We start from the raw sequence: 19487 nt of genomic DNA, 5'->3' as shown, positions 1-19487 counted from the left end.
ATATATGCTTACATCCTAAACGTGTAGTATTCTCATGACAGTTAATATAGCTATTCGTACAGCACTGATTTTCAAATTCAGTCCTGGAGGACTCCCAAGGCAGTAGGCTGATGATGCACCATCTTTTGGAATACAGAGTTTTAGCAACCGGACAGAAACACAGACACATATCCTTTTATTAAGGCAGATAAGACAGTAAAAATGGCAGCCCATTTGACACTCAGATCAAATCAAAGTAAGAATGATGAACTGATTGTGAAATTAATTTAAAGAGAAACTCTGCAGGTACAAGCGGCCCCCAACACCTGTCTAAGAATACACATGTATAGCTCATTATATGCCTTGCCAGGTGCAGGTTAAAGCAAGACCTTCATCTTTTTGTTTACAATGGTGAGACCAAAGTCATCCCATACTTCAAAGAACCTGCATGTGCTTTACCATCTTTCTCTATGCCTGCTTCACTTGGACAATCTACAGTTGACATAACAGAAAAAAAAACTTACTTTCACTTGGGTTGTCTGCCCAGGATGATTAGAATCAGATGGCAGGATAAAGTCCCACACACAGAAGTCCTTGCACAAATATAGTTCCCATGCATTGAGACTCTGTTTCAGAAAGTGCACGTCCACTTGAAAGGACGTTGACTGAATGACTTCTGAAGCTGCCACTCTATAGTATTCTCTACAGTGGTTAGTATACAGCTGGTGTACATAAGAAAATGTACAACAAAGTACTCAAAGTCCCACACCAAAATCTATAAACTCTTGGAAGACATTTGCTCAAGCCATTCCACATACAAGAAGTAGAGTCTTATGTGGTGCATATGCTCACAAAGATGAAAGAAAGGCCATTACTCAATCTAAATGTGTTGATTGTATAGCCAGAGCCACCACCCCTAATATTCCTGACTTAGCTCAGATATGCCTAATGTGTGACAACCATTTTAGTACCCCAACATTAGACTCATTAGTCACCTTTGTAAGCATTACAGTGATCCCTCGCTATATCGCACTTCGCCTTTCGCTGCTTCACTCTATCGCGGATTTTATATGTAAGCATATTTAAATATATATCGCAGATTTTTTGCTGGTTCGCGTATTTCTGAGGACAATGGGTCTTTTAATTTCTGGTACATGCTTCCTCAGTTGGCTTGCCCAGTTGATTTCATACAAGGGACGCTATTGGCAGATGGCTGAGAAGCTACCCAACGTACTTTTCTCTCTCTCTTGCGCTGACTTTCTCTGATCCTGACGTAGGGGGTGTGAGCAGGGGGGCTGTTTGCACACCTAGACGATACGGACGCTCGTCTAAAAATGCTGAAAGATTATCTTCACGTTGCTATCTTTTGTGCAGCTGCTTCCTGAAGCGACATGCTGCACGGTGCTTCGCATACTTAAAAGCTCGAAGGGCACGTATTGATTTTTGACTGTTTTGTTTTTCTCTGGCTCTCTCTCTCTCTCTCTCTCTCTCTCTCTCCCTGCTCCTGACGGAGGGGGTGTGAGCTGCCGCCTTCAACAGCTTTGTACCGGCGGTGCTTCGCATACTTAAAAGCCAAACAGCCCTATTGATTTGTTTGCTTTCCTCTGTCTTTCTGACAGACTCTGCTCCTGATGTGCACTCCTTTGAAGAGGAAGATATGTTTGCATTCTTTTAATTGTGAGACAGAACTGTCATCTCTGTCTTGTCATGGAGCACAGTTTAAACTTTTGAAAAAGAGACAAATGTTTGTTTGCAGTGTTTGAATAACGTTCCTGTCTCTCTACAACCTCCTGTGTTTCTGCGCAAATCTGTGACCCAAGCATGACAATATAAAAATAACCATATAAACATATGGTTTCTACTTCGCGGATTTTCTTATTTCGCGGGTGGCTCTGGAACGCAACCCCCGCGATAGAGGAGGGATTACTGTACTAGCATATTAATAGCATGAGATAAAGCCATGGTCATTGTCATATGTGATGGAAAAGGGTATAAATTGATGTGAAATTTGTCTCTTTGTATATTTTTGGCAATCAACACAACTAGCTATAATTAACCCTTTGCTGATCTCTTTCAAAGTAGTAAGCTGTTCAAGAACTCTTCTGTATGATAGGTCTGGCAATGACACAAAAGTACCAGACTGCCTTTTGGCTACATGAGGATGAAATGGCAGTTTTTTGCTGTCAATATGCAGTATTTTACCAAAGGTCGATAGTCAGTTAGGATTATATGGAAATTTCATAGCAAACAAAATGATTTGATTTCAATATTATTGCGAGTATTTTTTTAAATGTATGCTTTCATCCAACAGATATATAGAAAAATAGCATATGACAAGACATGTTGAGGAAAGGGATGCACAAGATCATGTTTGTGCACTAATGTCTACACCAATCCAATCCATTTCAGCTCAGAGTTATATTTTCTGAGACGCTGCCAAAGGAAATAATAGTTATTATTAGACTTTTTATTAATTTACTAATTATTAACTAATTTACCATTTATGAATTACATCTAGAAAAATTTGCCTGATAAAAAATGGAGCAGCTGAACACTGTGTGCTGCTTGCTCTAACAGTGAAACATTTGCTTACTTAGTCAAGTGAAAATAATAAAAGCATGTAAATATACATGATGTAAGTTCTCAAAGGAGCTTGTGCATTATGGCATTTTGAGTGGATGTATTCATAGTCATGTTTCCAAGGCAATAGTCTAATAATGCCTTTGACCTGTTAATTCAGCCTAGACAAACTATCACAAATTTTTGAACTATTGATGTGAATATGAAATGTGATTATGATAATGTTTCTGATGTTGATGAACATGTTGCATATCCAATAATGTGTTTTGAAAGAATGAATAACCATGACTTAAGCTTTATTAACGTTTATAGTTAGGTCCATAAATATTTGGACAGAGACAACTTTTTTTTAAATTTTGGTTCTGTACATTACCACAATGAATTTTAAATGAAACAACTCAGATGCAGTTGAAGTGCAGAGTTCCAGCTTTAATTCATTGGGGTGAACAAAACGATTGCATAAAAATGTGAGGCAACTAAAGCATTTTTTTAACACAATCCCTTCATTTCAGGGGCTCAAAAGTAATTGGACAATTGACTCAAAGGCTATATCATGGGCAGGTGTGGGTAAGTCCGTCGTTATGTTATTATCAATTAAGCATATAAAAGGCCTGGAGTTGATTTGAGGTGTGGTGCTTGCATGTGGAAGATTTTGCTGTGAACAGACAACATGCGGTCAAAGGAGCTCTCCATGCAGGTGAAAGAAGCCATCTTTAAGCTGCGAAAACAAAAAACCCATCCGAGAAATTGCTACAATATTACGAGTGGCAACATCTACAGTTTGGTACATCCTGAGAAAGAAAGCAAGCACTGGTGAACTCAGCAATGCAAAAAGACCTGGACGTCCAAGGAAGACAACAGTGGTGGATGATCGCAGAATCATTTCCATGGTGAAGAGAAACCCCTTCACAACAGCCAACCAAGTGGACAACACTCTCCAGGGGGTAGGCGTATCGATATCCAAGTCTACCATAAAGAGAAGACTGCATGGAAGTAAATACAGAGGGTGCACTGCAAGGTGCAAGGCACTCATAAGCCTCAAGAATAGAAAGGCTAGATTGGACTTTGCTAAAGAATATCTAAAAAAGCCAGCACGGTTCTGGAAAAACATTCTTTGGACAGATGAAACCAAGATCAACCTCTACCAGAATGATGGCAAGAAAAAAGTATGGAGAAGGCATGGAACAGCTCATTATCCAAACCATACCACATCATCTATAAAACACGGTGGAGGCAGTATGATGGCTTGGGCGTGCATGGCTGCCAGTGGCACTGGGACACTAGTGTTTATTTATGATATGACACAGGACAGAAGCAGCCGAATGAATTCTGAGGTGTTCAGAGACATACTGTCTGCTCAAATCGGCTAAATGCAGTCAAATTGATTGGGCGGCGTTTCATGATACAGATGGACAATGACCCAAAACATACAGCCAAAGCAACCCAGGAGTTTATTAAAGCAAAGAAGTGGAAAATTCTTGAATGGCCAAGTCAGTCACCTGGGGCTTCATGTATATACGGTGCGTACGCACAGAAATGTTGCGTAAGAATGTTTCCACGTTCAAATAGCGATGTATAAAACCTACACTTGGCATAAAGCCACGCACTTTTCCACGGTACCTCATAACCTGTCGTACGCAAGTTCTCTGCTCGGTTTTGCAGACTGGCGGCACCCAGCGTCAAAGCAATGCTACTGTTCCTGTGTGGTTACCCTTTCTTAGATCCACATCCACGATGGCGGCTTTATCAAATACACTGAAATTAACCACACATCGTTCATAAATTTAATGTATCTGATTGTAATTAACCTGTAGCAATATAATGGTCCACAGAATGGTCAAACTATTCTAAATACCATAACTGCTTTAGCGTTGTTATTCTCACTGCACCTTCTTCTTCTGTCAGCTGCTCCCGTTAGGGGTTGCCACAGCGGATCCATCTTTTTCCATATTACTCTCACTGCACCACTTGGAATATTTATATCACTGTATCTGAGTGTGAATCACAGATCTACAGCGATTGGAAAGAGAATTATCGGTATACAGCATCAAGCACTCACTGCCTCAGCCATTCGCTATTTGAACTGCTCTCATCCGACCAACGCTTTACAGCCTTTCCTGTTCGGACCTCGCGGTTCACAAACAGTTTCATCCCAAGAACTATACACACGCTCAATCAGTCCATCAAGTGCTCCTTGTAGAACTGTCTGTACTTGCAAGTTACTGTGAGGTAATTGTACTAATGATACAGTTATAATATTGCACAACCTGTGCCACTTTATAAAGCGTGTATTTACATATGATGACGATATCATTTTTAAGATGAAATGCAGCAAAATATGTTGATTATATTATACAGATAAAACTTTAACTACACGGTGCCGCAGCGCTAGCGAGCTTGAGCTTCGTTCACGGATTATTCCTGCCTCGCGCTGTATTCATGCTGTGGCTGGCGCGACACTGGAAGGATAGATGGATAGAATAATTAAACATTACGAAGATATTTCGATGGTCCTTAAAAGTTTTGAAGAATCGCCGTTCTAAGCTTACAGATGGCTTAACGTCTATTACAGAGCTGATTGTGTGGCAATTGAGTATTTAGAGAAAGAAAAGTAAGGACAGGAATTGGGGGTTAGTATGTTTGAAAAACAGTACTTCTGTAATAAAGCATTTCATTGAAGGTCACGCATGGCGCAGCAAGCATCTTGCTGTAAGACATGAACAATCACTGCGCCAACGTGTTCCCATGTTTAATAACATGCTTTAACTTATATCATCATGAAAATGATATCACGTATACTTCTCAGTATTTTAGTTATTCAGAGAGCTGTAATATTACGGATGTAATGGATTCTGTGTCCTGTTGGAGGAAGAGCACTTAGTAATTCAGGCACATAGAGCACATATAAGATCAAATACACAACAAAGCATTTAACGTGCTATTTTACTTATGATGGGATTTGAGAAACTAGTAAATTAAACGATTTTAAGATGAAGTTTATGATGTTCTACTTTAATGACAAAATAAACTACGTGATTAAAGTGAAAATTTCGAGATTAAAGTTGACATTTCGTGCTTTCTTCACATTGTGTGCCTTTTTTTTCCACTGTACCCTAACAAGCTTTCATATGACACTCAGACGGTGGGCTACGAGTCGCCTTTTCACGCCGACTTTGATATGTGACGACTTTTTTATTTCGGGCACTGTGCGACTTTGTGAACTTGAGCTTTCGAGTTTCTCCGACACGCTATGTCACTCGATCAACTTCCTTTTGTTGCTTATATAACTGTTTAAACCAACAAATAGTATGTTTTTCTTTGCCTCCATCTGGTATTCACTGAAATTCTTCTATTTTTCCTTGTACTTTTGCCATTGCCTTTTCACAGAACACTGGGCTTAAGGGCTATTTATATTGATTTGCATATTCAAAGAGGCGTAATTCTGGGAGGAGTTGGGGCAGGACAGCAAGCGCGTGCAAGTGCATTTATTTCCATGCTGAGTGGGATTTATGTAGCTAAAGAACGCGGAAGTTGGCAAACGCACAGATTCCTGCATCTGGATTTTTCTGTGCGTAAGCACATTTTGGCTTTTGTGCTTACGTGATGTTATAGTGCGAATTCTACGCACGGCGTTATGCATGAGGCCCGTGATCTTAACCCAATTGAGCATGCATTTCACTTGTTGAAGACTAAACTTTGGACAGAAAAGCCCACAAACAAACAGCAACTGAAAGTCGCTGCAGTAAAGGCCTGGCAGAGCATTAAAAAGGAGGAAACCCAGCATCTGGTGATGTCCATGACTTCAAGACTTCAGGCTGTCATTGCCATTAAAGGGTTTTCAACCAAGTATTGGAAATGAACATTTTATTTCCAGTTATTTAATTTGTCCAATTACTTTTGAGCCCCTGAAATGAAGGGATTGTGTTAAAAAAATGCTTTAGTTGCCTCACATTTTTATGCAATCATTTTGTTCACCCCACTGAATTAAAGCTGAAAGTCTGCACTTCAACAGCATCTGAGTTGTTTCATTTAAAATTCATTGTGGTAATGTACAGAACCAAAATTAGAAAAAAGTTGTCTCTGTCCAAATATTTATGTACCTAACTGTATGTGAGTGATTGTGCCAATATCCATTTTTCATAACATACATATACAGTGCTTTGATCTAAATGTGTTGATGATAATATTTTTAATTCTATCTAGTATTGCACATTAGACAGAAAAAATCAGAACCAAGATGATACATTATACTAAAGTTTAGGAACCAAATAAACTACAATAACATTGAATTGCTAATTTTACTTCCTATGTGAAAAACTGTGACATTTTTAAAACTGTTGCATATTAAACCAAAAATTTAGGTAAGTAGGTAATAATTTAATACATTAAAAGATTGTTAATCAGAAATAATAATTATGTACATTTGAAAAAAAAGTTATTTGTGTTGCTTCAATCGCACATTTTGCATGAGGAAACGTAATACTGTATCTTGAGTCTACAAAATTGTGAAAATGATTTTATTCCCTCTTTTTTTACATAATTCTTTCACAGACTTATGAAAAATTCAATCACATTGACATCAGCAAATGGAGAAATAAGCAACATCAAATAATGATAGCCATTACCAAGTGTCTTCCCAGTCCATTCATAAAAAATAATATTGACTAGCTGCTAGTCAAAATAGTATTTTTTTATAAAAAAAAAATGTTTTATCTTTACATTAGTTTTAAACTGTTTTTCACCTTAATTTCACAAAGTAAAGGATGTGTTTTCAACTTGATTCTGAATGAGGGATAGGTCTAGCTCACCCATGAGTACTTTTGGCTATCTGAGGTTTCTTCTTTGTATTGTACTTAGGCCCTTGGTACAATTACCACTTCAAACAAGATACTCTGTTTGGTGAAAGAGGAAATGGTTCTAAGCCAGCAGCATCAGAGATAATAGAGGTAGCATCAGATCATCGCATGATTCGATGAAATATGTGTAGAGTAGTATGCACCAAAATATAGTTTAATATGGAAAAAAGAGCCTGGGCAGCCAGTTAGCCTTAGACATCCAAACGTAGGTTTAACGCGTGTTATTAAAGTAGCATGGATCTAAAAAGATATTTCCTGCTCCTCTGGAGTACGTACCTCCTCTCTATAACTAGCTGGCTGTATGTCAGCATAACTTACTTTACTTCAAAATAAATATAAAATATACAAAATGAGCGTTAGTCTTCAAACTTTTTAACTTTTTAAATATATTCATGTGTGTGTTTTGCTATCTGTTACTATTTTATATATTTATATATGAGAGTGTGCTCAGACACTGTATTCTGAGAAAACTGCTATATTAGAACACTGAAGCAAATCTGTATATTAAGAAAGTTTAATATTCTTATAGTTATATTTTTGGTAAACATCTTCTAGTGGCAACTAAAAAGTCTTCATGACCTAATTTAAAATAAATGTCACTTGATTTGTCTTGATTATCGCTTCTTGTCTTATTTTGGGATATTTTAGTCAGATACAAGGGATATGTTCATAAAAGATCCTCCTCAGAGGTAACCTTTATTTCAAATATTTATATTTCAAGTCAAAATATCTTTTCTTAAGCTTTTGTCTTGTGGTTAGCATGAATTTACTTTCTCAAATTCAATTAAAAGTTACACAGACATAACACAGTGAAACATCAAATGGCTTTTGTTCATCATACAATTTGTACATTACACAATGAACAAAACTGTCTCAATCACAATCCATGCATCCGAAATAACAGAAAGCATGTTCCCTGCACGTTCGGGCAACTCTAGGAATGTATTAGTAACAACATATAATTTTATACAAGCCATGCCATAGTACACATGCTAACATTAATAGCTCTTTCTAACTGAGTTTGAGGTGTCACAAGCTTAACAGCCTAATTATATGATGTCACTAAGGTAGTATTTAACTGGAACATACCAGTTTTCTTTGAACTTAATTGTGTGCTAACATGTAGTGCCAAATAGCTTTTCAGCATCGACTGTTTCTGTGGCATGTGCAACATTAAGAATATCAACTTCATATGCAAGCAGATCTTTCTTGAAAGCCACAGTATCATAAAGCTGACAATGAAAGCAATATAAAAAATGTTTATTGGCCAGATATCTTTGTTCAGCCCAAGTACTAGTAGATGGTGGTCATTTGGACTGCTAATAATCAATGACTTATGACATGCATAGGAATAACCCATTTAAGTGATTACACAAGTGATGTCCCAAGTACCTAAGTACTCTTTAAGTTTTGAAAGAATGTTTTCTACGCTTACAACTTAAGATGTTAGGCCCAGTTCCTTCTCATTTGAAAAAATTGGGTGCTGCCTTCCATTTACATCGTAAGATCATTCAACTGTTGATTGTGCTATAGTAATGTTTTACAAATGTTTTTAAAATTTAATTTTGAAGCCCAGGATTAAAAATGTCTATATTTTGATTCAAATCTGCCTGGATCATGGAACCCAAAGGCTTAATTTGTGAAGAAAGATGTAATAAATAATGTTGTTTGGGTAGAGTACTGTTTTCTGGGAAAAGCCATTTGAATGATAGCAAATGCTACTATCTCAGTACTTTATGCCTTTTAGTTGTTTAAAAGGACAGGAGTGGTGCAAACAAGATCTGTGTTATCTTTATCCGTTCTATAATGAACTGTACAAACACACTCTCTTTCAAGTCATTTTCTGCTTAATATTAAAATAAGACACTTACCTGCTTTTCCTGAGATGTCTTATTCTGCTGCTGTTACAGTAACACACCAAAGAAATTCTGGCACACAACCTAGAAAGTCAGCGATGGCGGTGAATCCTACTGGGATTGAATGAGTAAATACTAATATTATCCCTTAACTACTCGCACTGGTGTATTTTGTATATCAGCTCAGTTATTTTTGTACAACATCCTTTTACTTGAACCTACGTGCAGCATCTGCCATCTATCCTCAGCTTGATTCACTACAAGTACAGTGTCGCAATGGTTTTCCTCCGGTTTTATGAGTGGATGCACAGTCGCAAGTTCCATATGGTGCATTTAGTACACCGGCGGGTACTTACCTATGTATGACAACAATGAGATGTTCTTCTCGCAATGACTTTGTCTGCAAAGAACATTCAGCAACTGAAGTGAAATGTATGGTGGCCGAGAAGGGCAAAACAAATTTACATTTCACAAAACAAAATTACAAAGGAATTCAAATTAACATTTCAGAAAACAAATTTACATTAGTGAGAACAATTTACAAATCCCGAGACAAATTTACAAGCGGTAAAACAAATTAACAGTTCAGAAAACAACTTTACAAGTGGCCCGAAACAAACTTACAAGCGGTAAAACAAATTAACAGTTCAGAAAACAACATTACAAGTGGCCCGAAACAAATTTACAAGCGGCAAATCAAATGGAAAGGGTAGGTACAACACACAGGAAGTGCTTGTTGCTGACCTTTTGTGTCATTCAAACTGTTTTGCGAGGTCGAAAATGAATAGAATTTTTAGCGATTAAGCACTGCCAGGCGAAGATGTTTTGTCCATTTTGTGGTAACCATTTTAGCCAGTTACCTCGCTTTTGTTATTCTTGTGGGAAATGTTTAGACGTTCTAAAAGAGGCTCCCCAGATGGAAGATGTGATATGTTGTTGTATTGGCTATTTCAATGAAGGCCACTCCTACAATGTAATCGTTGACATGATGTCCTTTTTACATGGTGTAAACATTAGCTTGCGGTGTCTTAAAACTAAACTTACAGAAGCCGGACTATATCGTAGAAAGGAGTATTCCTCCACAAACGCTGCCAGGAATGCCATCAGGTTGGAGCTTCGTGGACCTGGACAACTTTTTGGCTACCGAACGATGTGGCAAGTACTCAGGCAAAAGTACAATTTGCGAGTAAAGAGAGATGATGTTATGGCTTTACTCCGGGAGCTAAATCACCAAGGATGCGAGAAGAGAGCACGCAGAAGGTTTATAAGAAGAACCTATCACTCGATGGGGCCGAATTATATGTGGCATGCTGATGGTTACGACAAACTAAAGCCATTTGGATTTGCTATTTCTGGATGCATTGATGAATTTTCACATAAAGTACTGTGGCTTGTAAGTGGACCAACAACTAACAATCCATCAGTGATCGCTCACAACTTCCTAACTTGTGTGCGACACCTTGCTGTTGTACCCATGAGGCTGAGGACCGATTGCGGCATGGAGAATGGCATTATGGCTGCAATTCAATGTACCCTACGTCACCAGCATGCCGACTACTACTCGGGAGTGTCTAGCCACATGTATGGCTCATCCACGAACAATCAACGTATTGAGTCGTAGTGGTCCATATTCAGAAAGGGAAGGTAAGTGACCTAAATGAACTATTGCTCTTCATCATTACTGTTAGCCTACCCATTTTACAGCTGTGATGCATGTTGAGGAAAAACAATGTATTAAGTTACATTAAGGCTGATGATTAATCGCCATAGACGCGTTAAAAATTTATGGGATTAACTTTTCAAACGCAACCCCTAAATGCGTTATTTAGGATCCCTGGCCAATTACTGTTCTCTGTAGTGTTGGGGCAACGTTAAAAGTTACGTTACAAACTAATTGTCAAACTAATTTTTAAAGTAGTGAGTAGTTTAATGCAATACTTACTTTGTTGAAGAAAATATAAGCTGCTCAAAAATGATAATAATAATTACTATTTTTATTATTAGGATTAGTACGGCTTTATTTCCTATAAGTACTGCCCTTTTCTCAAAGTCGTTGCCTTCTGAGGCTGTCACATAGTGCCCGCGGTTCTTCTGGTCGTTTGGTGACATCCTGCATGTGCTGAAGGGTAAATTTAATTGGCCCAGTTGAGGGTCACAGGGAGCCAGTGATTGTTGCAGCAGTACTAGGTGAAAGACAGGAAGCAAATGCATCTTAGGGGGCTCAGGTTGGGAATATAAAAATGGGATGGATGTTATTTTCTTCACAACACATATTACAATATATTTTCTTAATTTAAATGTAGTTGACCACTACAATTAAATTTAAAATAAGCGTTTGTGGAGTTTATGTTCTACTGTACCCAATGCTAGAACTGACATCCTAAGAAATAAAAAGACTAAGACTAAAAATAAGGAGTTCTAACAGCTGCATTATAAATAAATGGAATTTTGTTTGTTAACATCTTGATCAGGAATAAAGGAGTTCATGAAAATAATTAATTTTTATTATAAGTATGGTTTTTGTATCTCTTACTTTTTAAGGAAAAAAGTGCAAAGAAAAGCAGAGTTTGTAATGCATTAAACTATATAACATATATGGTTACTTTTTTTGTAAGTAATGAGGAATGTGACTACGTTAATTTTAAAAGTAACATTCCCCAAACACTGGTCCCTTGTAAACATTTTTTTTCTTTATCTTGATATTTTCTCATGATCCACAAGTGTAAATAAATTGGTATGCTTAAGCAAATGGCAGAATTAATATGAAGTTTAACCCAGTTATCTATATAGGTCTCAATTCTGGATGGAGTTATTTGCAGACCTCAGAGATGCAGGACACTTTAATGGAAGTCGTGAACATCAGTGCTTGCTAAGATTTTGCTTCAGTGATGTCATAAAGAAGGACCTGGATGAATGCAGGACTCTGTGGAACAGTTACCGGATTCGCCCTTCTACAACTGTGTCATGTCCTGGAGGAGTGCCTAATGAACTGTACTATTTACCACACAGGTAATGGATTATCATTTCCCAGTAACTTTGTTTTCTTTGTAGCTTAAATGTAAATAAATGCTATTACTCAGATCCATTTCTCAATCTAGATTTGGCTCCAGAGACTGTGGATTTAGGATTGAATGTACAGAACTGGATACTATCCCTGAATCAAATCAGCCAACGCATTCATGTGGTGACGTGAACATGCAGGAGTACTTGGACTTTGTTATGGAGCACAGTCACCTACAGAAGCCAGAGAACTGGGAGTTTGCATCAGAACTGTACATACGTCTTAAAGAAATAATTTGTTCTGTGTACTACAGATCTAATAATGCACACATTAATGGAATAGTGTCTCAAGCGTGTGAAGAGTAACTTGTGCTGTCTGTGAATTTTAAATTTTACTGGAAAAACTTCCAAATCTGTCCTAAATTATTGTAAATAAAGTGAAATGAAATAAACTGGAGTAAAAGTAAGGCAAAAGTATAAAATATTTATTACACTATTATTTAAGTATCAAAAATAAATGTTTAATTTCAAGTACTCTTGATTTGGCTTTATTACCAGGAAGTCTCTCTTTCAGATCTCAGGATTTGATGAAACTGTCCAAATGTAACATACTATAAACAAGAACACATTAAAACATCTTCAGTTGTTGCTTAAGCAGTAATCAAATGTGGTTTCTTCAAAATCTCAAATATACAAATGCAGCAGAGTTTTATTACAAAATTAAATAATAGTGCAAAAAAGTGCGTCCACCAGTGCAGATGGATGCAAGTTCTGTAGCTGCAGTGATTTAAGGCACACACTTATCCACATCTAGTGGACCTAATCACACCTGATTTAAAAACTGCCAAATCCTGGAGAATTCTAAATTCCAAAATCCATATGTGATTTAAACACCTTGTATGAATCCAGCAGTGGTAATTTCATTGTGTTTGAACACGTGTTTGCCATTGGGAACGGTGAATCATCCAGGAACTCAATCCTTGGCAGTGGTTCCAATCCAGACGGGGGAAGTGAAGTTAGTCCAGTTGCAAACATGAAAACATCTTCCACGCAAACAGCAGCCTGACCTTCTGTAAGGAAACAGAATTGTTCATGCACATCTTGGCATATTGTTAAGTATTATTTTTAACTACTTGTAAAATAAATAATTATGCAATCTATTTGCAAACCTTCACAATCAAGGAGATAGTCAGCCCAGTAGCCTAATGCTTGTCCTTCTCTGAGTCTCATGTTGCTCCCTGATGGACTGAGGTCAGGTTTGAAAAGTCCCTCAAGTTCAAGAGCAGCGACCTTCTTTTCTGATGGCACAGCACAGGGATCATCAAAGAAGGATGCTGCTGCAGTGCAGTCAAAATCTGAAGAGCTGAAAGACCATTTTTAAATCTAAAAAGTACAAAATACACTGTTACACTGCTATAAAGTGCTAATCACATAGTGTATGTGTATGGACAGTATATTAAAAACATGATTACTCCAGTAATTTTCAGCGTCTAAGGTTTTAAGATTTTTCTGCTGCTGACAGAGTCAAAAATGTGTTTTAGTGTATCGGGTCATATTAGTGAAACTTAGTGTTGCATTTGCATTTTCCCTTTAAAGATGAGTCAATGGGGTATGTTCTTAAAGCCTTTCTGAGTTTCTGGTTTTAGATCACTTATTTTAGATGGTTTGAAGGCTTGAACAGCATGCCTGCCCCTATGTACTACTGTTGAAATGAGATGGGAAACTGCAAAAGGACCAGGACATTTCCCTAAAATCACTATCGACTAAAACATTTGTGACCCTGACTCATCACCAGAAACCCTTTTTGAAATAATATATGTTGAAAATTATTGGAACTGGCCTTCACTAATAATGCAGTAGTTGTAAGTTGCTTGTTAACAACTGAATTGCAGATTGACATCATGTTTGCTTTTAACATGGCGATGTAACTTACAAAAATTGTAAGACTAGGATATGATGGTACCTGTCAATTACACATGAGTTACGGTCGATAATATACCATCGGAGGTAGTCTGACACAATTGTTCTCTTTTCTTCAAGAGTAGCCACATATCTCAGACAATCAGCTGTCTGTAACATTGTGCTATGTTTTAAAGTACATTCTCGCAAAGTTTCAACAGAAGCAGCACGGTCAATCTAAAACACAAAAAAAAAGGGGCATATACAGTATACACAGTTATCTCATAAATTTCTGTTCTGTTACTTATCTAGTTTAACCCTATATCTTGTACAATCACAGAACAATAAATGCATTACTCTATATGTTATCAAGGAAGTAATGATTTTCTCAAAGCATTGCAGAACCTAATAAATAAACCTTGCCTTACTATAGCATTATGCTTTTCCTACCTATTGCAAAGCTTTCTTTATTTCTTCTTCAGTTACATCATTCACTGTTGCTTTGAATGAAGGCTGGCCTGCAAGATACAGTACAAGATCTTCCGAGAGGAAATGCGGACCTGGGCCTCCATGCACAACTGATACTGCAATCATCTTTCCTGCCAAGAAGTACTCATCCTCCCTGAGAGCTATGAATGAAAATCATTCATATTTTAGAATTTTGGGTGATTTACAATTCGAACCACAATTTCAAATTGCTTTTAATGTTATTTCTACTGTTCCACACATATTTAGCAACTACTTTTGGAAACATACAAATATGTTTCATGATGCATTAAAATCAAGACAACCCTAAGCATGTTGTTGTTAAATATCTCTGGAACAGTTCAAGTAACAAAGTGTATAAGTGATGTGATATATAATTACAAGTCACACATCTTAACACTATGTAGACATACCATTTGCATTGTAGACTAAGTAACGTTGTCCTGTTGGTCCATCAAAAATTGGTCGGTCTTTAAGATGGTTCATCAGTAGAGTTAGAAACTCTCGTCTTGGACCACCTGTATCAATTCCATCCTCAAAGACACCAGCATCATCAGTAAATCTGACCAGCATATCACAGGTTTCTGAATATGTTGCACGCTTGAAACCTCGGACTGCTCCATCCCAGACATTTGACCTTGCAATGTTGAACCGGCTAACTCTTCCATGATCAATATGATGTGACAGCTTTGCAATGACATTAGGTAGTGTAATGTTTACCTCCTCTCTAGAATTACACAAGACTGAGTTACATTTGTGAAATGCCAGACAGTACACAGTTTTCTATTTTTTGCACAACACTGATGTGCAGTAAAGGGATTCTTTCACATATTATCACAGAAGTAATTCAATCTTTTACCATTAAGTGCACAGAGAATACCTATTGCTATTGTCAATAACTACCAGCTTACATGGTTGTGTCTGATAAATTCCCCAAATTTACAGGAACTGGCTCTTCATCCTCTTCTTCAACACATGGTGCATAAAGGTGTGTATATTTACTGTAAAGAAATTACCATTCCTATGTTAAAAGACAACTCCACCCATTTTACACTAAAACATTCTTCTTAAGTAATTTCCAACCTAAGTAAATCCCTGAAGTATTTTTTGTAAGTTAACCATTCTACAGATATTTTAGAAACAACTTGCCAGTTTATTTTTTATCTAATCTAAAAACGTCTACCAAGGGAATAGTCACATTTTGTCCATTTTTTTTTGCTTACCTGTAGTAGGTGGACTTAGTCACATTTTATTCAGGTAGAGTATCCTCAGTATCAGATATTACTATCTGAAAAATAAAGTGACATGGGGAACTTAAATGTCCAACACAACACAAAACAAAACTGAAAGAAAAAAATATTATGAGGTAACATTTGGTTCAATACTTACCTGTCCAGCTTGAATCGTTGATGACTGTTTGGATGCATCTCTGAAACATGTTAAAATTACTACTTTAGTACAACAAAGTATCATGGAGTTAAAAAAGGAAATTTAAAATTATGGTAAGTTATAATAATCTAGATAATTTTGCTAAATTTCAAAATATTCTTACATTATTTACAACTTCATATATTTAGAGTAAAAACTGTGGTCTCAACATAAACTCAAGGGTCTGTCCCAAACATGTGATTTGATCACATTACCAGCTTACAGATTACTTACATTTGCAAATTGGTACTTACACTACATCTTCTAGTTTGTGTTTGGGTGTACTTTGGTTGCAGTCTTCAAAAACCTGAGGGAAAAAGCATAAAATTCTGAACAATTTTATACAGCCTATATTAGTCTTCTCTTACTACATAAATACTTATCAATGAAATATTGCCTGCTGAAACATGGCAAGTTGTTAGTATTTCTGACAGATAAACCGGCTGAACAATAATCAAAATGATTCACATGTGTTACACCAAATGCCATTTAAAATGTAAATCCTACTGTTTGTCCAAGTACAATGCAGGAATGTATTTTCAAACTCAATTACAGACGTTACTAAGTAGCTAGCCTCTGTTGAACCAAAATATTGGCAAGCATTATGCACAGAACAGCTCTGGTTTAGATAATTAATGCAACCATTCAGTATATTTCTTTTCTAAATTAACTCACCACAGTGTCAGCCTGATTGAATTCAATTGTGCTCCTACTTGTAACAAAAATTTCAGAATCTGAGTCTGATTCTGAGCTAACATCCACTACAGTTAAAGGAAACAAAATCAACACATTATTATGTACAGTATGTCACAGCACTGTGAAATATATAAAAGTGCTAAATCATCAGATCCACTAACCTCTTCTAAAGTCTTTTTCAAGGCATATAAAAAGAGAGATCTTGCAATATGCCTTTCCTGTTTCCTTTTTATATTCTGCCAATATGAATGGCCTTTCTGTCCCAGGCACATTGACCACCTCTGAGCAATCTGGATACAAAAGTATATATGGCCCTTCATCCATGTCCTTGTTAAATGTTCTCATTTTCTGGACAGCTAGTTTCAGCAGATCAGGCGCTGCTACCAGAGGGTCTGTAAATAATGGGAGTGTTTTCCCTCTTACAGGTTTTAAATCACTTCCATTTGGCACCATCAATCCTATGTTTATCTAGATAAATAAAAATAAACAGAATGAGTTTTCTGTAAATTATATATTTATAAGTTTGTTGCACAGAAAGTTAAACACCAAATGTGTCCACTCATTAAACAATAACTGTCCCTGTAACCATTGTCTTGTATACATGACACAAACAGTTAAGCCACCTAACCTGAACTTGTCTCTGTTCTTGTTTTAGTCGTCTCTTTGACCCACAGATAAAGGACTGTCTTTCTTTTGATTTGAAGTTTCTGTAGTCCATGAACTGTTTATATGATGGGCACGGTTGTTCTTCTGGAATGAACAGAATTGAATATCAATACATTATGGACAGAATAATTGTAATCATTTATGAACCATAAAATGTATTGATATGTATTTAGTTCAACTACTTCCACGATATTGTTTAGTATAATTACTCGTAATATGTGACCTTTAGTTTATAACCACTACAGGTAACACTGCTTGTTAAAAGATGAGATACAAAGGTGTGCTTCTTTTTAACAAAAAAAAAAAAAAACACATACATCATGAATTTCTTTACATTTTCTTCACAATACTCCTAAATTGCATAAATATACAGTACACTAGGAAAATACATTCCATTACCTGTTGTAAAATCCATTTGTTAGTTAGATTATAATAAGTTGATATTAGTATTTTGTTAGTTATGTTAAGGGGTGGCATGGTGGCGCAGTGGTAGCGCTGCTGCCTCACAGTAAGGAGACCTGGGTTCGCTTCCCGGGTCCTCCCTGCGTGGAGTTTGCATGTTCTCCCCATTCTGCGTGGGTTTCCTCCCACAGTCCAAAGACATTAAGGTTAGGTGCATTGCCAATTCTAAATTGGCCCTAGTGTGTGCTTGGTGTGTGGCTATGTGTGTGTGTCCTGCGGTGGATTGGCACCCTGCCCGGGATTGGTTCCTGCCTTGCGCCCTGTGTTGGCTGGGATCTCCAGCAGATCAACCTGTGACCCTGTGTTCGGATTCAGCGGGTTACAAAATGGAGGGATGGATAGTTATGTTAAAATGTTTGTGTATATATTAGTGCATAGTCAATGGGAGTTTCTATTATAAGCCCTACAAGCTAAATTGTAAATGGAATATTCTAATTATTTCTTGTCATTCTGACTACACACTATTTCATTTTATGATCTGCCTTGCAATTGGTAAGGCATGGAGGGCAAACAGATTCAAACCGTACTGACATATTAAAGTGAAGTCTATGTAAGTTTGCAATAGAAACGTAACAAGTATAGAAAGTAACTAATTTTTAACCAGAGAAAGCTAAGACTGTAATTAGACCGAGAAGACACATTTTTTCTGTTTGTGCCTTTTATTCTGTGTGTAATAAAAGTGTAATAACTTTTTTCTAAAATGTTGTGATTTTTTTCTTTTTCAAATTTTCATTAAACATTTTTGAAATGAACTTTATTGGACTGAGAAATTTGTTTTTGTACTTGTTTGACTCATGCTGGATCCTACCTTGCCAACTGATGCTCATCCTTTGGAACCGAAAAGACGCAGCTATATCTGTACTTTGAAATGTGTTGGCAATTGCTGAATGTTGAAAATAATACGAGACCAAATCATGTTTTATTTTATTAGGTTACAACCATTACGAAAGTTAACAGTCCCAGTGTATGTTGCAGAAGTAATTAAAAAAACTTAAATGACTGCATTAAGTACAACACACATATATACTGTATATCCCAACTTGCACAGAAGTTGTTTATTTGAACGGAATTTTGAATGACTCATACTACATCAACTGAGCAATAATAAGTTTAACAATAATAATAATAAAAGCCTAGGATAGCTGGCTCTAGATAGTGTTAAGAGTCCACTTACTGGTTGTTTGATTAACATTTCCAGGTGGTTTAGACGTCGGCTGTGCATCTGGGTCTTCCGTGCGGGGAGCCTCTTTTAAAAAGGCTAAACATTTCCCACAAGAATAACAAAAGCGGGCTAACTGGCTAAAATGGTTTCCACAAAATGGACAAAACATTGTCGCTTGATTTACTGTCACAAACTCCGTTCAATGTTCCCTCGCAAAACAGTTTGAATGACACAAAAGGTCAGCAACAAGCACTTCCTGTGTGTTGTACCTACCCTTTCCGTTTGATTTGCCGCTTGTAAATTTGTTTCGGGCCACTTGTAAAGTTGCTTTCTGAACTGTTAATTTGTTTTACCGCTTGTAAATTTGTCTCGGGATTTGTAAATTGTTCTCACTAATGTAAATTTGTTTTCTGAAAT

At 36.9% G+C, this 19487-nt stretch overlaps 1 pseudogene; it reads right to left on the bottom strand.

Annotated features, from left to right (window-relative positions):
• Window positions 1–13044: 13044 nt before the first annotated feature.
• Window positions 13045–17596, bottom strand: LOC114656635 (G2/M phase-specific E3 ubiquitin-protein ligase-like; annotated as a pseudogene).
• Between the last annotated feature and the right edge of the window lie 1891 nt (window positions 17597–19487).

Source organism: Erpetoichthys calabaricus, chromosome 8 (assembly GCF_900747795.2).
Source record: "Erpetoichthys calabaricus chromosome 8, fErpCal1.3, whole genome shotgun sequence".
Lineage (NCBI taxonomy): Eukaryota > Metazoa > Chordata > Cladistia > Polypteriformes > Polypteridae > Erpetoichthys > Erpetoichthys calabaricus.
This window is presented reverse-complemented; position numbering and strand designations above follow the sequence as displayed.